This window comes from Pleurodeles waltl, chromosome 7, assembly GCF_031143425.1.
Source record: "Pleurodeles waltl isolate 20211129_DDA chromosome 7, aPleWal1.hap1.20221129, whole genome shotgun sequence".
In the NCBI taxonomy this organism is placed as follows: domain Eukaryota; kingdom Metazoa; phylum Chordata; class Amphibia; order Caudata; family Salamandridae; genus Pleurodeles; species Pleurodeles waltl.
Window position 1 is genome coordinate 413,291,673 of NC_090446.1, and position 16,213 is coordinate 413,307,885.

General features: G+C 46.0%; 1 protein-coding gene across 4 annotated transcripts in view; it reads right to left on the minus strand.

Moving 5' to 3' along the window:
* Positions 1 to 16,213, minus strand: part of RALGAPB (Ral GTPase activating protein non-catalytic subunit beta) — a 1,713,320-nt gene that overhangs the window by 1,656,397 nt on the left and 40,710 nt on the right. For 2 of the 4 annotated variants that reach the window (XM_069243900.1, XM_069243898.1), the window contains exon 2: positions 9,834 to 9,956. The exons of the other annotated variants lie outside the window; for them this stretch is intronic. The gene's annotated coding sequence lies outside the window, so the exon portion shown is untranslated. The remainder of the gene's footprint in view (positions 1 to 9,833; positions 9,957 to 16,213) is intronic. 4 annotated transcript variants of the gene reach the window in all.

Genomic DNA, 16,213 nt, shown 5'->3' on the forward strand with positions numbered 1-16,213 from the left:
GTGCATTTATTGTGCTGAGAAGTTTGATACCAAACTTCCATAATGGCTACACTGAAATCTGGGAACTGTGGAATTAGTAATTGACAGACTCCCAGACCATATAGTCTTTATGGCTACCCTGCACTTACAATGTCTAAGGTTTTGCTTTGACACTGTAGGGGCATAGTGCTCAAGCAACTATGCCCTCACCTGAGGTATAGTGCACCCTACCTTTGGGCTGTAAGGCCTGCTAGAGGGGTGACTTACCTATGCCACAGGCAGTGAGAGGTGGGCCTGGCACCCTGAGGGGAGTGCCATGTCGACTTAGTCATTTTCTCTCCACCAGCACACACAAGCTGTGAGGCAGTGTGCATGTGCTGAGTGAGGGGTCCCCAGGGTGGCATAATACATGCTGCAGCCCTTGGAGAACTTCCCTGGCCACAGGGACCTTGGTACCAGGGGTACCATTTACAAGGGACTTATCTGAGTGACAGGGTTGTGCCAATTGTGGGAACAAAGGTACAGTTTAGGGAAAGAACACTGGTGCTGGGGCCTGGTTAGCAGGGTCCCAGCACACTTTCAATCATAACTGGCATCAACAAAAGGCAAAACGTCAGGGAGTAACCATGCCAAGGAAGGCATTTCCATACAGGGCTGATCCATCTATCTACTAATCAGCATGTTGTGCTTGTGGGTTGACCACCTTAGGCAGGGGTAGCAAGATCATGTGTTCATCAAAGAAAGTGGTGGGGACCTCTAACTCCGGTTATGGCCCAGAACTGGCTAGGCCACGCCAGCTACATTGCATGGTGGAGGGCACACCATCTCATACACTCGCAGCGGTACATGTGGGCCTTTTGTAGTCAGATCTGGAGGTGTTCCGTGGCTGTCAGTGGTATTCTCCCCAGGGGTCGCAACTCAGGTCGGGCGAGGCCCTTTGCAGGTCCAGCGTCAGTCTCCTCTCGACTTGGGAGGACTGCAGAACACCTGTTTCTGGATGCACGGAGTTGATCGTGTTACCTGTCTCGGGTCCCTCCTCTTCAACACAGCCGCATTACTGGGGGCGGGTGCTTAAAACGCTTCAGCTCCTTCTGTCTCTGGGTCGAGGAGATCCTGCAGGTTCTTCCGGATGCTACTCAGCAGCCGCCATATTTAAATTTGCTAGCGGCAGCTTGGCGATACCGTCACTATCACCTGCTTAGCTGGTTGGGCCCACCAGGTAACTCGGGGCTCACGCCGGTGGGGGTTGGGGGGGAAGGGGGGGCACAGGACTGTACTTTGAGCTCTGCTTGCGGGTCGGATGAGGGGCGAAATCCGTATCTTACAGCCAGGCAAGAGGACCAAAGACACGTCCTATCCCTCTGCTCTCATGGCCATGGTGTCCCATTATTAGTATTTGGAGGACAAAATTAATTGCAGGACACATGTTCCTCACTCACTGCACCACTATAGGCCAGTACTACTATACCTAGATCGAGGCGCATTCACACCCCAGACATGAGAAGGTAATTTCGAATAACCAGAAATGCTGTTTTTTTAATTTTAAACATAGACCATAGAAAGCGATCTAAGCTTTTGCTTCTTAAGGTTAACAGTGATGTATTAGGATCTGAAGGTCCACCTTGGCCTGGTAAAGAATTTTGCTATTGGACTTATCATGGTCCATACCTCTGGTTACCTTTCATCGATTTTGGACTTTTTCACCATTGAGGCATACTGATACCGAATAGCCTGATTACAGGCGCAAAGACTCACTTTACTTTGTGATTGACGTATTGATTTCGCTTTCATTACTTCGTCCAGTAGCCTTGAAAAAGTCACCAGTGTGACGAAACACGTGTTGGCTGTGTTTGGAGTGATGTTCTCTTTTCACTGAATGTGACTTCACCTATAAATAAAGAGATCATATTTCAAGAAAAGATGTGAACACCGACGTGCCTGTTCTCTTAATCTCTCCGACAGAAACCATACATTACGGATTGTAAAGACTTGTGTCGTACTGTTGTATACTGTGTGATGTGGTCTGTTTTTGTTTATCATTACTTGTGTATAGATTTACACATTGTCTGTGCCCATGGGTAGTAGGTAGTAGGGCACTTTGACCACTTGCACCACATCCTATTGTATAAATTCTACAACTGTGTCTACTTCCCTAGGAGTGCGGCTACGTTCACCCTTACTACCCCATCAGTTGTTTGAAAGTAGACTGGCAGATCCCTCTATGAGGAACCAGACTGAGGGAACAGCATTTTCATATCATAGATCGAGACAAAACTATCTGTAATGCGCAACAAAGTAAACCAGAAAATAGGCAAATAGTGTTACTAAATGCAGATTATAAAATACTTAGTAAAATCTTTACCATCGGACTCCATGGAGTCAACTAACACTTGGTCCATCCGGACCAGAATGGCTTTGTATCAGCCAGGTCTACCTCCCTGAATTTTGGAAGATTATTTAGGATCATTAATGCAGTAACAGAAAGGCAGCCCTAATTAGTGTTCTCAAAAAGCATTTAACATGCTGGGTTGATCCTGCCTTTTTGAGGTACGCCAAAAACTCGGGTTTGGGCTCAAGTTTATCCAAATGGTCCAACTCTTTTACACTGCCCAATGACAAGGATTAGGCTTCAGGGAAATGTCTCCAGCCCAGTAGCAGTTAGTGGATGGACCCATCAGGGTTGTCCCCTTTACCCCTCGTTCACTTTAGTCTTTGAGCCCCTGGCTCCCAGAATGAGACATGAGGATCTGAATCGACTTTCCTCTTAAGAGTTGCTATAGGAAGCTGGCCTGGTGTGTGGTGGATACCTATGGTGTTTGCACCTTATACTAGGTACAGACAATCCCTATTAGTGAGACAGTGTCGAGGAAGCCAGGGTTCTTTAGTGGTAGCTGTGGTGTGCAGTCAATAACTTATCTGGGAGGAATGTAAAGCGCTTACCAGAGCAGTCACACAGTAATTATCACTCATGAAAGAAACCACACAGGGTTACAAAAATAAAGGTAATTTATTATAGTAACACTGACCTAGATTACTTAGAGCCAGTCTTCCGACTGGAAGCAAGTACACACTATATATACACAGTAAATATTAGGAATTAGCATGCAGAAACAACAAGCATTAGCAAGAAATAGTAGAAAATAGCTAGAGCAATATTGGGGGATGGGGGGAACCATATACTAAAATAAAATAGTGGAATGTGAAGTGAGGTCCCCCACCCAAGGATGTGGGTAGTTAGAAGGGAGCTCTGAGAACTCGAGGCCCCAAGAATTGAGTACCTAGGAGACCCCCAATGACCAGGACAGCAGAGGTAAGTTACCTGGTCTTCCCAAGGATTAACAAGGGGACTGGGAAAAGAAAGATTGCAAGACCAGGACCAGTGCAGTCACGTCCAGTGGAACCCAACAGTGGATTCTAGAAGAAGAAGCCCTGCAAAAGAAGGGGGCAGAGTGCAGTCCACATAGGAGTGTCCAGGTGGGGCAGAAGCCACTACCCAGCCTTCTGTGGATGATAATCTGTATCGACTAGGGAAGATGAAGATCAGCTGTGGAGTCAGGAGCTGCAGAGAGGTCCTTAGAGTTGTGCAGATGATGTCCCAAGTCGGTCGCCAGGTCATAGATGGTCAGTGGTCAGGAGGGCCACCAACAAGCCTTGACAAATGCAAATTCGGGTAGAAGAGGATTTGCAGAGAAGAGGCGGACCAGCAAGGACCAGGGGACTAGACCCTTGGAGGGAAGGGGAGTCCGGGCTGACTCTCAGCAGTTGGGAGAGCCAGCAGAAGCAATCGCAGACCACACAGGCATCCCACTTGCAGCAGATACAGTAAGCTGCAGCAAGGCCCAGTCAGCATGCCTGGAGAGGAGTCCCACATCGTTGGAGCAGCAGAGGAGAGAGTGTCCTCGCAAAGGATGAAGTACTGGAGGCCGGGGCTACTTGGAGCCTGAAGAATCCTCGAAGCAGGAGTCAACAAGCCTTGTTTGCTGCAAGAGTCGTGTGCACAGGAGTACTGTCTGGCAAAGAGATCAAGGGCTCACCGTCTTTCAAGTTGGACAACAGTTGCAGAGGACCACTCAAAACCACCACCTGTGTTGGAAATTCTTCCTGGAGCCGGATGGCAGAAGATCCCCAGCAGCCGGTCATCGTTGCCATAGGTGCCTGCAGATACAAGGGAGCGACTCCTTCACTCCGAGGGAGATTCCTTTTTGCTTCTTTGGTGCAGCTAAAGTCTTGCCAACCCCAGAGGATGCACAGTTGTGGAAATGTTGCATTTATTGGAAGGATCTGAAGAAACAATGTTGCAAGGCGAGGTTGTCTCAGGAGTTGCAGGCTTGTTTGGTTCCTATGAAGTCCAGCAGCGGTTCCCATGGCCAGGAGCAGAAGAGGTTGATGCAGAGGAGGGGTTCTGCATGCCGAATCTGGGGATCCACGCGCAAGGGAGTCCCTACTCTGCAGGGTGACCACCCATCAGAGGAAGGTCACTGGCATCAGACACCTGTCCTGACCAACCAGATGCTCCCAGAGGCCTCTGCACCTCTTGTTTCCAAGATGGAAAAATCAAGTGGGCACTTGGAGGAGCTCTGGGCACCACCCCTGGGGTGGTAATGGACGAGGGGTGGTCACTCTTTTCCTTTGTGTAGTTTTGCACCAGAGCAGGGACCAGAGGTCCCTGCACTGGTGCAAACTAGATTACGCAAGGAGGGCACCAATGTGAAGGGAAGCTACCCCTCCCCAGCCTTGTAATACCTATTTCCTAGGGAGAGGATGTTGCCTCCCTCTCCCACAGGAAATCCTTTGCCTGCTTGAGCTGGTCGAGCAGCAGGAGGGCAGTGTCCCTTCCAAGAGGCTGCTTGCAGACCTTTGAAGACTGTTGGGAGCATAGGTAATGACCTCAATGGCCAGTACATAGCTAAAATGGCTTTCCCCGCACTTACGAAGTCTAGGGAATTGGAACGGGTCTGTAGGGGCAACTACTCATGAAGGGGTGCCCACACACACAGGGACCTTCAGCTTGCCCTCTGGGCTAGGAGGGCCTACCATAGGGGTAATGTACAGTGACCTGGTGCAGTGACCAGCAGTGAAAGGGAGCATGCACCTTTTTCAACAGGCTGCAATGGCAGGCCTTCAGACAAAGTTTGCATGGGCTCCTATGTGTGGCATAATACATGCTGCAGTTCTTGGGGGACATCTGGTGTGCCAATGCCTGGGTACCTACGTTCTCTATACTAGGGACTTACAGGGGTACACTAGTATGCCAATTGGGGGGTGTAAGAGGTCACAAGGTAAACATTTAGAGGAGAAAGCACGATCACTGGGGTCCTGGTTAGGGCCCCAGTGATTGTGACAGTGAAAACAGTCTAAGAACACTGATAACAGGTAAAGATTGGAGGTAACCATGCCAAAAAGAAGGACTTAACTACATGGTCATGGGCAGAGACGCTGCTTTATTGTGGAGTAATCCAGAATACGCAAACGTAAAGCTACAGAACAGTAAAATGGACTAGGTCATATCTCTACTGTGCACTAATGTCAGCCGAGAAAGGTACATCACGGCAGGGGATTTCTCAAAAACTAAGGGAAAAATTGTGGACTGTGGTTGAAGTCATACACACAGAAATTATTACAGAAACAGCAAACAAAAATTAAAATGTAGGGCAATGTTGATTAATGTGGGTTGCTCACCCAGACATTTCACTCCCTTGGTTGGTTGGGAGTAGCAGAGGAGAACCACAAGTGGATTGTTTTTCGCCGCTGTTTTATGCTGCATATTTTGCAACAAAATGTTTACAATAAATTGCCTAACTGACTGGTAAATTGTAATCTAAGCCTGTTTTGACGGCTGGTGGATGAAGTCTAGTTGGAAAAAAAGCATCAACTAGACAAAGTTTTTCAAAAGGTGGCAGGGAAAGGGTTTCCTACACCACAGAGAGGAAAAAGGTCATTGTTGCTACCATAAGGAAGCAACTTTCCCCCTACTACTTAACATCATTAGATACAAAACTAAAGATACAGTCATTGAGCTAGTACGAGTACATAGATAAATAAGGGGCCAAACTCTGTATGGATGAGATTTTAGAAAGGAAATAGACCTATTGACTTGGAAATCTTCAAAACAGAGATTATTTTCTTTTTATTTAAAACATGTTCTTAGGCTGACTTTTAGAAAAAAATACAAAGAAAAAAATGGCAACAACCTTCTCTAGCCATCTAGATAACTGCAAAAAGAAGTTTTTTCAACAGCAGGTACAGCGTTGACATTTTAGCAACCACAGCCAATATTTACTAAAAAACACTTTTCGTCTTATCGTCTCCATTGTGTATACCATCCTACTTGTCATATTCAATTCCCCTTCTTAGGCTTGCTATTTAAATCCCTATCCACCTGGGGCTTTCTTAGTCATTATACCACGATTCCCTCCATGGACTCCATACCTTAAATTGCTGCGGGCAGCCTTATACATGGATTCTTCTGTTTCATACACCAATCCATACTTTTGATCCATTGCTCCAGCAGTGGGACAGGTCTCAACCCCAGGGTCTAACAGTCTCTTTTTGCAACCAGCAGTGCATTATTACAGAACATCAATGCATATTTGGGTAGCAATTGGCCGCTCAAGATCTCCAAGATCGCTACTTGTGGATTAAGATGTATACTTTCCCAATAAACATCTAGACTGACTGGCCCACTTTTGCTTAGAATTTCATGAATTCACAATAATTTACAGACATAGACCAGGAAATCATACTCCTAGAAAATATTTGTGAACTGTATTTTAGCACGTGCAAATCTGCACGTGTATATTTGCTCATGCGAAAATATGTTGTGTTTACAAGGTCATTTTTCCTCCAACCACCATTTCCACCACCCTAGAAGAAGTTTTACTTCTGCCATTGTCAAGAGTAAATATCCAACCTTTCCCAGTATGGGAAAAGATTGGAGAAAAGCTGCTGAAAACCCTTAAAACATGCAAGTTGGTAGGTTTGCAGAGATTCAAAAGGGCATTCCAACCCTGGAACTTTTGCTTACCGCTACCTCCAGCCCCAGTATGTACATGCACGGAAAAAGTGGAGAAATTGCTAGTATTCAAGACCTACTATAGTATCAGCCATGGCATAACCAGAGAGGCTATTATCAGAGGTCTTATATACAAGATAGCTGCCATAATTAGTTGCCGCTATACATGGCACCAAAGGGACAAGTAGTTATTTTATTACGTTTCACACCCTTGCAGCGGTACCACCAGCATTCTATATGCCAAAAGCAACTTGTTTGCAATGTCCTGAAGTTTTTCACTGTATTTACTCAACACGTGCTTTACCTGCAGGTACCAAAAATATTGGTTACTATTTCTGTTTTTAGAGCTCCCCAAATTATAGCAGCCCATGTGCTACCCATACGTCCCTTAACTAAGTTTATTCACATGTGCTAAGACACCAGAGTCCAACATGGATATTTCTAGAATTAGCTTCCCCACCACCCATTCTCTGGTTTTAGTAGGCTCCGCATCAGAGCTGCCTTTCCAACTCTATACAGATCTCACACAAATTGACTCAGGATTTTCTCTGGTGGCAGCGAGAATACAATTCAAACTCTAGCAGGCTACTCTCCTAACCCACGCACCACTAACTCATCACTGTAGTTGGGAGGGGGAAGGTCATCTGGGGCCCCAGTGGACAGAGGCCACTGGTCAATGAATGCCAGTCTTTTGATTAGCTCTCTTCTCTTAATTACCATTCCTTTTAGAATGGGCTGCTGGATTGTAGGTCCCCTACTGTACAGCTCCCTTAAATATATTTCATATGGTACCATGGCTCTCCTAGCTACCTATATTTAGAGCTCTTGCTGCAGGGCATATGCCCATTTGTTTACTACCAACAGCTGGGCCACCCAGTCAGATAGTTTCAGACATGGCAGGGAGATGCCACCTTCATATGGGCTCCGTGTCAAGTTTCTAACACAATCCTGCCCTCACCCCCAACCCCCAACCAACTGCAGGGACCAAGTCATGCTGTCTACTTTTGGGAAGGATTTGTGTAGGACCTCATAGTGTGATCTACAGCATGTATACAAATTAGGTAGTGTAATCATTTTGTATAGGGCAGCCCCTTTCTATTAAAGAAATCTGGAGTTTGTGCCGTATCACATCTACTTTTAATTCTTCCACAATTCTCCTAGGGTTGGGCTGCTTCAATTCACAGCCTTTTAATATGTACATCCCCAGATAACTGAACCCTTCTTGCGTCAACTGTAGAGGACATTCTAGAAGAACAGCTGTCACCAAATGACCAAGAAATGCCAATGGATTACGCCAGTTTATGCACACACTACAGCAACGTCTATATGTATCTAACAGCACAAGGATTCTGGAAATTGATAGTTCACGGTCCACCAGATATAGGAGGAAGTCAACCGCACAGAGAGAGATTATGTCCTCCAAATTCGAGCCCGAGCCCCCAGATCAAAGCGTCTCCCTTCACCCAGTTTGCCAGAGCTGAGCACAGGGAGTGGAGCTTATGGATCATTTCAAGGGTAACCTCTTTATAGCTCATAATCCATAATAAATATGGGACTTATAAAAGAGAACATGCATCTAAGTAAACCAAACTAGCCAAAACACTGCTCTCCATATTTGGGGAGAAGTGAGCCTCTCACACTCCAGGGCCCAAAGACAACTTCATCTGGTACACTAATGATAGCAGCGACTCCCAGTAGCAAGCTGACCCCCTGTGCCTCTCTCAACCTTTACCCACCATGCATAGTCATCCTGAGGCAGGCTCTCTGTTCTTGTCAGGGAAAAAAAACAAATGCTCCCAAGTGTTGCCTCACTGTGGTGAAGTAAAGATGCCCTCAGTTCTAATGCTAATAAGGAGAATGAGACTCCCTGTAAACAGTCATAGCTTTCAGCCATTCACACCCCAGAGCCCCAGTGCCACTGCTCCTGCTTCACGGATGACAGCTACTACCTCTCAAAGTTAGATGATCCTACAGTTTGTTAAAAATATGGCCTCCATATTGCCCCCCGCCTTCCACACTATCACTGGGAATACAAGCTAAGGTGTTTCTCCTTCAATGTTCCCCTCCCTTGAGCCACTGCCCTGAGGGCCAAAGCATGCACTTGGCCCTAATGCAAACAATAAAGATAGCAACACACTCATAGTTGTGGTTTAGTTGGCCCTCATATCAATGGACAGTGGTGAAATTGCACCTTCAGCCCCATTGACACCTAAAGTCCAGTCTTATCTGCCCACTCCACTGGGCCATAACTTCTAGGCCTGAGGACCAAAGCAGGCAGTTTGCAGGGAGTAGGGGAAAAAAAGCCCCACATCTCGCTCATAGTACTTGGGCCCTGTTCCCTGCACTGTAAGAATCACTTATGCAAGCAAGGAAATTAGTTCCCATTTCCCTTTTTAGTAGTAAAACAATCATAAATGGTGTGCAGTGGTCCCTCACAATCCTGACCCCAGTGCCAGTGCACCGACTGCAGGACAAAGTCCTCAAATCTCAGCCTTTCCACTGGACATTTCTCGAAGGGAGCTGTCTGTCCATTCGTAAACCTAGACGTTAGCTCTGCATAGTGCCCTCTCCTCAAGGCCATTTCTTAGGCAGCATCCACGGATCTCATGACTTTCGTCTTTCTCCTGCGCCATTATATTAGATCCCAGGGGTCTGGACTAACTGGGTTCTACAACCGACTACGGCCCTGCAAGTCCACCCCACCCACCCTTAAATTCATCTGAAAGGACACCTGCATGTAAGCGCCCGAAGAAGGGAGAGATCTAAGGGGAACAATGTGCACATGCTTTTTTTACTTTTGCAAAAACAGTTCTAATACTTTTTGTTAAAAAAACAGCCATACCTGGATGGTTAATTCAGAGCTTGATGTGCCTCTGGGTAAACAAGAAGTTGTGTTTCCAGTGCCGTGAAGCAGAGAAGAGGACAGACAGCTAAATAATCAGGCTTTCTCACCAGTGCTTGCTACCTGCAAGAAATGTAAGCAACTGGTCATTCAAAGCTTCATGGCGACAAAGATTTATGCTTTTTGACTAGGTGACGTAGGGTGTTATCAGCTGAGTTCTGCAATGCATTGTTGAATGGACACATACAAATGCTCTTGGTACACTCGGATTATATATTGCTAATACATATATATATATATATATATATATATATATATATATACACACACACACACACACACACACACACACACACACACACACACACACAATAAAAGCAATTGTTTTAAATTAAATACATAATCATTTTGGGACAGCCTATCTTCTATGTTGTGTAATACATTTTTAAATGAATGACCTTCATATTCACAGTGCTTTCTGTCACAAGCTTGGACTCTGTAGCGCTAAATATTCACAAGTCACTATTACTCACTGTAACAACCATGATCCAATTCTGAGACTCAATGGTAACACAAACTGACATCTGCAAAGATCACATTAACTAACTGAGATTTCATAACAGTAGGAAGTTGGCTCTGTATATACTATATCAAAATGAGATATAGTGGGTACAGAGTCCAGGGGTTCCCCAGAGGCTTGACAGAGGCTCAGTAGATAATAAAAATGCTCTCTTTTGTGGTACTGTGGTCGAACAGTTAGGCTTATCAGAGTGTACTGCAAAGCATTTGTTGTATATACATAAGCAATAAATGAAGCACACATTTAACCCCTCGGGTGCCCTGGATGAGCTGGTCTCGCCCTCTGCCACAGATGACGTGTGCCGAGGACGAGCCAACATTGTCTTGCACCCAGCCCACCCCCTCTCCTATGGGCAGGGAAGGAAGGAGAATTTTTTCCCTTCCACCCAGACAACCCCCACCACCCACACCTCAGTGACGTCAGCGCGCAATCACGTGCTGAACTCATCAGAGGCCGCGCCCATGAGATCAGGTGGTGTGGGCAGGCAGAGGCATGAAAGGAAAGGAAAGGCCTTTCCTTTCATGTCTCTTTGAGCATTTCTGCAGCCCGATCATGAAGCGATCGGGCTGCAGAAATGCACACTAGCCACCGGCGATGTTTGTTTTTATTTATTTATGTATAAGGGGAGAGGCCCAAGGGAGGCATTCTTTTATTAGGCCTTTACGATCGGCCTATTTTAATTAGACCGATCTGCCCGCAGGGGGGACAGAAACCTCTATACGCCAGGGATTATTTATTTATTTAGTTTTGTTTTACAGGAATGGAGCGACCCCTTAAGCAAGAGTCGCTCCCCTGGGAAGCAATTTTATTTTAGGCCATTTCTGCCCACCTTGGGGGTAGACAGGCCTATTTGTCTTACACCAATCTGCCATCAAGGGGGGCAGAAACCACCAGACACCAGGGATTTTGTTTTGCACCAATTTCATGCAAGGAAAGCCTACTAGATGTCAGGGAATAAAAAAAATAAAAAAATAAGTGGGGTGGTGGCTACCAACCAGTGTGGGCATGATTTTGCCCCCCACACCAACTGAAGAGGGTAACAGTCTTTCAGCTCTCCCCCGCACACTAAAACATCTTATCCCACAGCAAGCAAGAGGACATTTGATAATTTTGGGTTCGGGTTTTACATTTAGGTCATGACAGCTTGTCTACTTCACAAAATCGTCCCACTTGGAATGGTGAGGGCCTCATTTTTTGGACTTTGGGACATTGTCATGTAGAAATATCTACGAGACCCCGACACCTCTGAAAACTAAACATCCGGGTGAGTCCAGGGTGGTGTGCTTCACATGTACCCTGCACCATTTTTCTACCCACAATGCCCTGCAAACCTCCAACTTTGCTTGAAATCACACATTTTCTCCACATTTTTGTGATGGAACCTTCCGGAACCTGCAAGAATCCCCAAAATTTCTACCACCCAGCACTGTTGCATCTATACTGGTAAAAATTCGGTCCCACCTGTCAGCCTAAAAACGTATTTTTTCAAATTGCCCTTTTGGACCTGCTTTGGTTTCCCTCCCCCCCCCCCCCCCCCTCCCCTCCAATTTGGACGTTTTTGCCTCTTTCCTGTCACAGGGACTTGGCCTACTTGCACAAGTGAGGTATAATTTTTTATTGTGAGACTAAGAAGAATGTTGGGTGGTAGGAAATTTGTGCCGGTGCGGTGAGCTCATCCAGAAATGTGGGAAACATTTGATTTTTTAGCTAAATTTGAGGCTTGCTGAGGATTCTGGGTAAAAAACACTGGGGGATCGACGCAAGTTACACTTCCCTGAACTCCCTTGGGTTTCTAGTTTTCAGAAACGTCTGGGTTTGGTCGTTTTCCCTAGATGGCTGCTGAGCCCAGGACCAAAAACGCAGGTGCCCCCGCAAAAACAGGTAGTTTTGTATTTGATAATTTGATGTGTCCACATAGTGTTTTGGGGCATTTCCTGTCGCGGGCACTAGGCCTACTCACACAAGTGAGGTACCATTTTTATTCGGAGCCCTAGGGGAATGCTGGGTGGAAGGAAGTTTGTGGCTCCCCTCAGATTCAGAACTTTCCAGCACCGAAATGTGAGGAAAAAGTGTTTTTTTTTTTTTGTGCCAAATTTTGAGGTTTGCTAAGAATTCTTGGTAAGAGAACCTGGTGATAGCGCCACAAGTTACCACATCCTGGGTTCCCCTAGGTGTCATTTTCAGAAATATCCAGGTTCACTACATTTTCCAAGGTGCCAGCTGAGCTAGAGACCAAATCCACAGATGGCCACTTTGCAAAAAACAGGGCAGTTTTCTTTGGGAAAATGTTATGTGTCCACATTTTGTTTTGGGGCATTTTCTGTTGCAGGCCTACACACACAAGTGAGGTACCATTTTTATCAGGAGACTCGGGGGAATGCTGAGTGAAAGGCAATTTGTGTCTCCTCTCAGATTCCAGAACATTCTAGCACCGAAATGTGAGGAAAAGTGGGGGGGTTTTGCCAAATTTTGAGGTTTGCAATGGATTCTGGGCAACAGAACCTGGTGAGAGCCCCGTCACCCCATTCTAAATTCCCCTAGGCGTCTAGTTTTAAAAAATGTATAGGTTTGCTAGATTTCCCTAGGTGCAGGCTAAGCTAGAGTCCAAATTCCACAGCTAGGCACTTTTAAAAAAACAAGTCAGATTTCAATGTAAAAATGTGATGTGTCCATGGAGCGTTTCCTGTCACAGGCATTAGGCCTACCCACACAAGTGAGGTACCATTTATATCGGGAGACTTGGGGGAACACAGAATAGAACAACAGGTGTTATTGCGACTTGTCTTTCTCTACATTTTTTCCTTCCAAATGTAAGACAGTGTGTAAAAATATGTCTCATTGAGAAATGCCCTGTAATTCACATGCTAGTATGGGAACCCCAGAATTCAGAGATGTGCAAATAACCACTGCTTCTCAACACCTTATCTTGTGCCCATTTTGGAAATACAAAGATTTCCTTGATATCTATTTCTCACTCTATATTTCACCAAATGAATTGCTGTATACTCAGTATGGAATGGCTTTTTTGTCACCTCAATTCCAATATTTTTTTAATTTTAGTTCTTACTTTCTGTAGGAAAACCTTGAAGGATCTACACAAATGACCCCTTGCTGAATTCAGAATTGTGTCTACTTTTCAGAAATGTTTAGCTGTCCGGGATCCAGCATTGGTTTTACACCCACTTCTGTCACTAACTGGAAGAAGACTGAAAGCTCAAAAAAATAGTAAAGATAGGGTATGTCCCAGTAAAATGCCAAAATTGTGTTGAAAAATGTGGCTGATTCAAGTCTGCCTGTCCCTGAAAGCTGGGAAGATGGCGATTTTAGCACCGCAAACAATTTGTTGATGCCATTTTCCAGGGAAAAAAAAACACAAGTTTTCTTCTGCAGCCCTTGTTCCCCATTTACATTTTTTTTTTAAAATGACGTTTTCGCTGTATTTTGGCTAATGTGTTGGTCGCCTCCTGGAGAACCCACAAACTCTGGGTACCTCTAGAATCCCTAGGATGTTGGGAAAAAAAAGACGTAAATTTGGCGTGGGTAACATATGTGGGCAAAAAGTTATGAGGGCCTAAGCACGAACTGCCCTAAATAGCCAAAAAAAAAGCCTGGCACCTGAAGGGGGAAAGGCCTGGCAGTGAAGGGGTTAATGGCTAACTTGAGGCCAATTGTTTTTATATGGCAAAAATATATTTTGTTACTTTATTTCTAGAACCACAAGACTCAGTTTGCAGTAAGTACATTTGCAAGAAAATATCAAGCATATGTATCAACACCCCTTTGTATTAATTTGGCCAGTTAAACAGTTTTCAAGAAAATAGCAAATATCTGTTTTAAAAGTTGACGGCGCAATTTTCGAAGACATTGAAGAAGAGTTAATATAGTTTTCGAGGTAAGTACAAGACTTACAGTTCCAGTCTCCGGGAGATAGGGTGTCCACAGGCTGGGGTTCAACTTAACCCCAAACACCCACCTCCAGCAACATGGGGCTGGCCGGGTGGAGAGGTCAATGCTGATGCAAGATTAAGAACGGACTCCTTTGGAGACTGGGGGCACTCGGAATTGGATCTGCCAGCAGGTAAGTACCCACGTCTTCGGAGGGTAGACCTGGCGGACTTAGGTGAGCACCGGGGGGGTCACAGGTCAGCACCAAACAGGCCCTTAGCGGCACATGGGCGGCCGGGTATAGGGTGCATCGGGCTTCCAGTGCTTTCCAGTAGTGGGACCCCAGGGGGTCAAAAGTAGGCTGGGTCTGTTGGGGGGGGGGGGGGGGAGGTGGTCGGTTCAGGGAAACTACAGGGTGGACAAGGAGGAGAGCCATCTGTTGCACGTTGCTGCACCACATGTCGGGTGCATGGTATCTTTTGGCACTGTGTATCTTCGTCCGGATCCGTCACAGGCAGGGGGGTCATCTGGATTTAGTCTGCAGGCGTCGTCGTGTTAATTAGAAGGGTCAACCTAGGGTGGATACTAGGTCAAAAGCACCTTTGGGACCTGCTCTAGACTGTTGGGCAACCTGGACACAGGTTGTGAGCGTCAGGTGAAGAGTGGGTAAGACTTGCTGATCCAGGACGGTTCTGAGGTCCTTTGCTGGAGTTTTCGTTTTGAACAGGGACACTGTCCACAGAAGATCTTGATCCTCTGGTGTGCCGGCAGTCCTGTTGGGCCTTTTAAGAGGTCGCTGGTCCTGAAGGATGCATCGCCTTTTTGTAGCAGGGGCTTTAGAAGCTGGAGACAGGCTGGTAGGGCTGGGGCCAATTCAGTTGGTGTCTTCAGACTTCTCTGGGGGGGGGCAGCTTAGCAGTCCTTCTTTCTTCTTGTTGTCTTCTTGAGGTCGCCAGGAATCTGGTGAGCTGGGTTCAGGGAGGCCCTTCAATTCTGGATTTAGGGGTGTTACAGGGGTTAGTAGCCTATGGCTACTGTCTGAGGGGGACTACACCCTTCCAGTGTCCCCTCCCTTTTGGGAGGGGAACAACCTAACTCTATTGGGCGCCTGTCCTCCAAACTAAGATGGAGGATTCTGTAAAGGAAGGGGTCACTTCAGCTCAGGACAACTTAGGGGTGGTCCTAGCTGAAGCTCCTCCTTTTTTTTTTCTCCTACTTTTCCTGCTGGACTTGCTGCCAAAAGTGGGGCTTTGTCCCGGGGTGGGTATCTCCACTAGCTGGAGTACCATGTGGCACTGTAACAAGAGGCCTCAGCCTTTGAGGATCACCACCAGGTGTTACAGTTCCTCCAGGGGGTACGTGTGAAGCACCTCCACCCAATGTAGGCTTTGTTTCTGGCCACAGAGAGCACAAAGGCTCTCACCCCTTGTGGTCAGAAGGTTGTCTGAAAGTGACAGGCTGGCACAGACCGATCAGTCCTGTACTAGAGGTTTGGCTAAATTACAGGGAGCATCTCTAAGATGCCCTCTGGGTGAATTTTCAAATAAATCCAACACTGGCATCAGTGTGGGTTTATTGTGCTGAGAAGTTTGATACCATCATCTTTAAAATCTGGGAAAGACCCCTCGTTTTGTGAATGATATAGGACAATCTCTCTACTGAATTATGATTATAAATTATTCACTAGTATTCTCGCCAGCAGACTAGGGAAGAGTATTGCACTGTTGATTCATGAGGATCAGAAGGAGTTTAAAAAAAATAGGTATACGCATCAATTATCCCATGAATTAATAGGGGTGATTGATAAGGTAACGGCATTTGACCTCCCTTTAGCCGTTATCACCCTGGACGCCACCAAGGCGTTTGATCGAGTGAATTAGAATTATTTAAACTACATTTTAACACACTTGAGCTT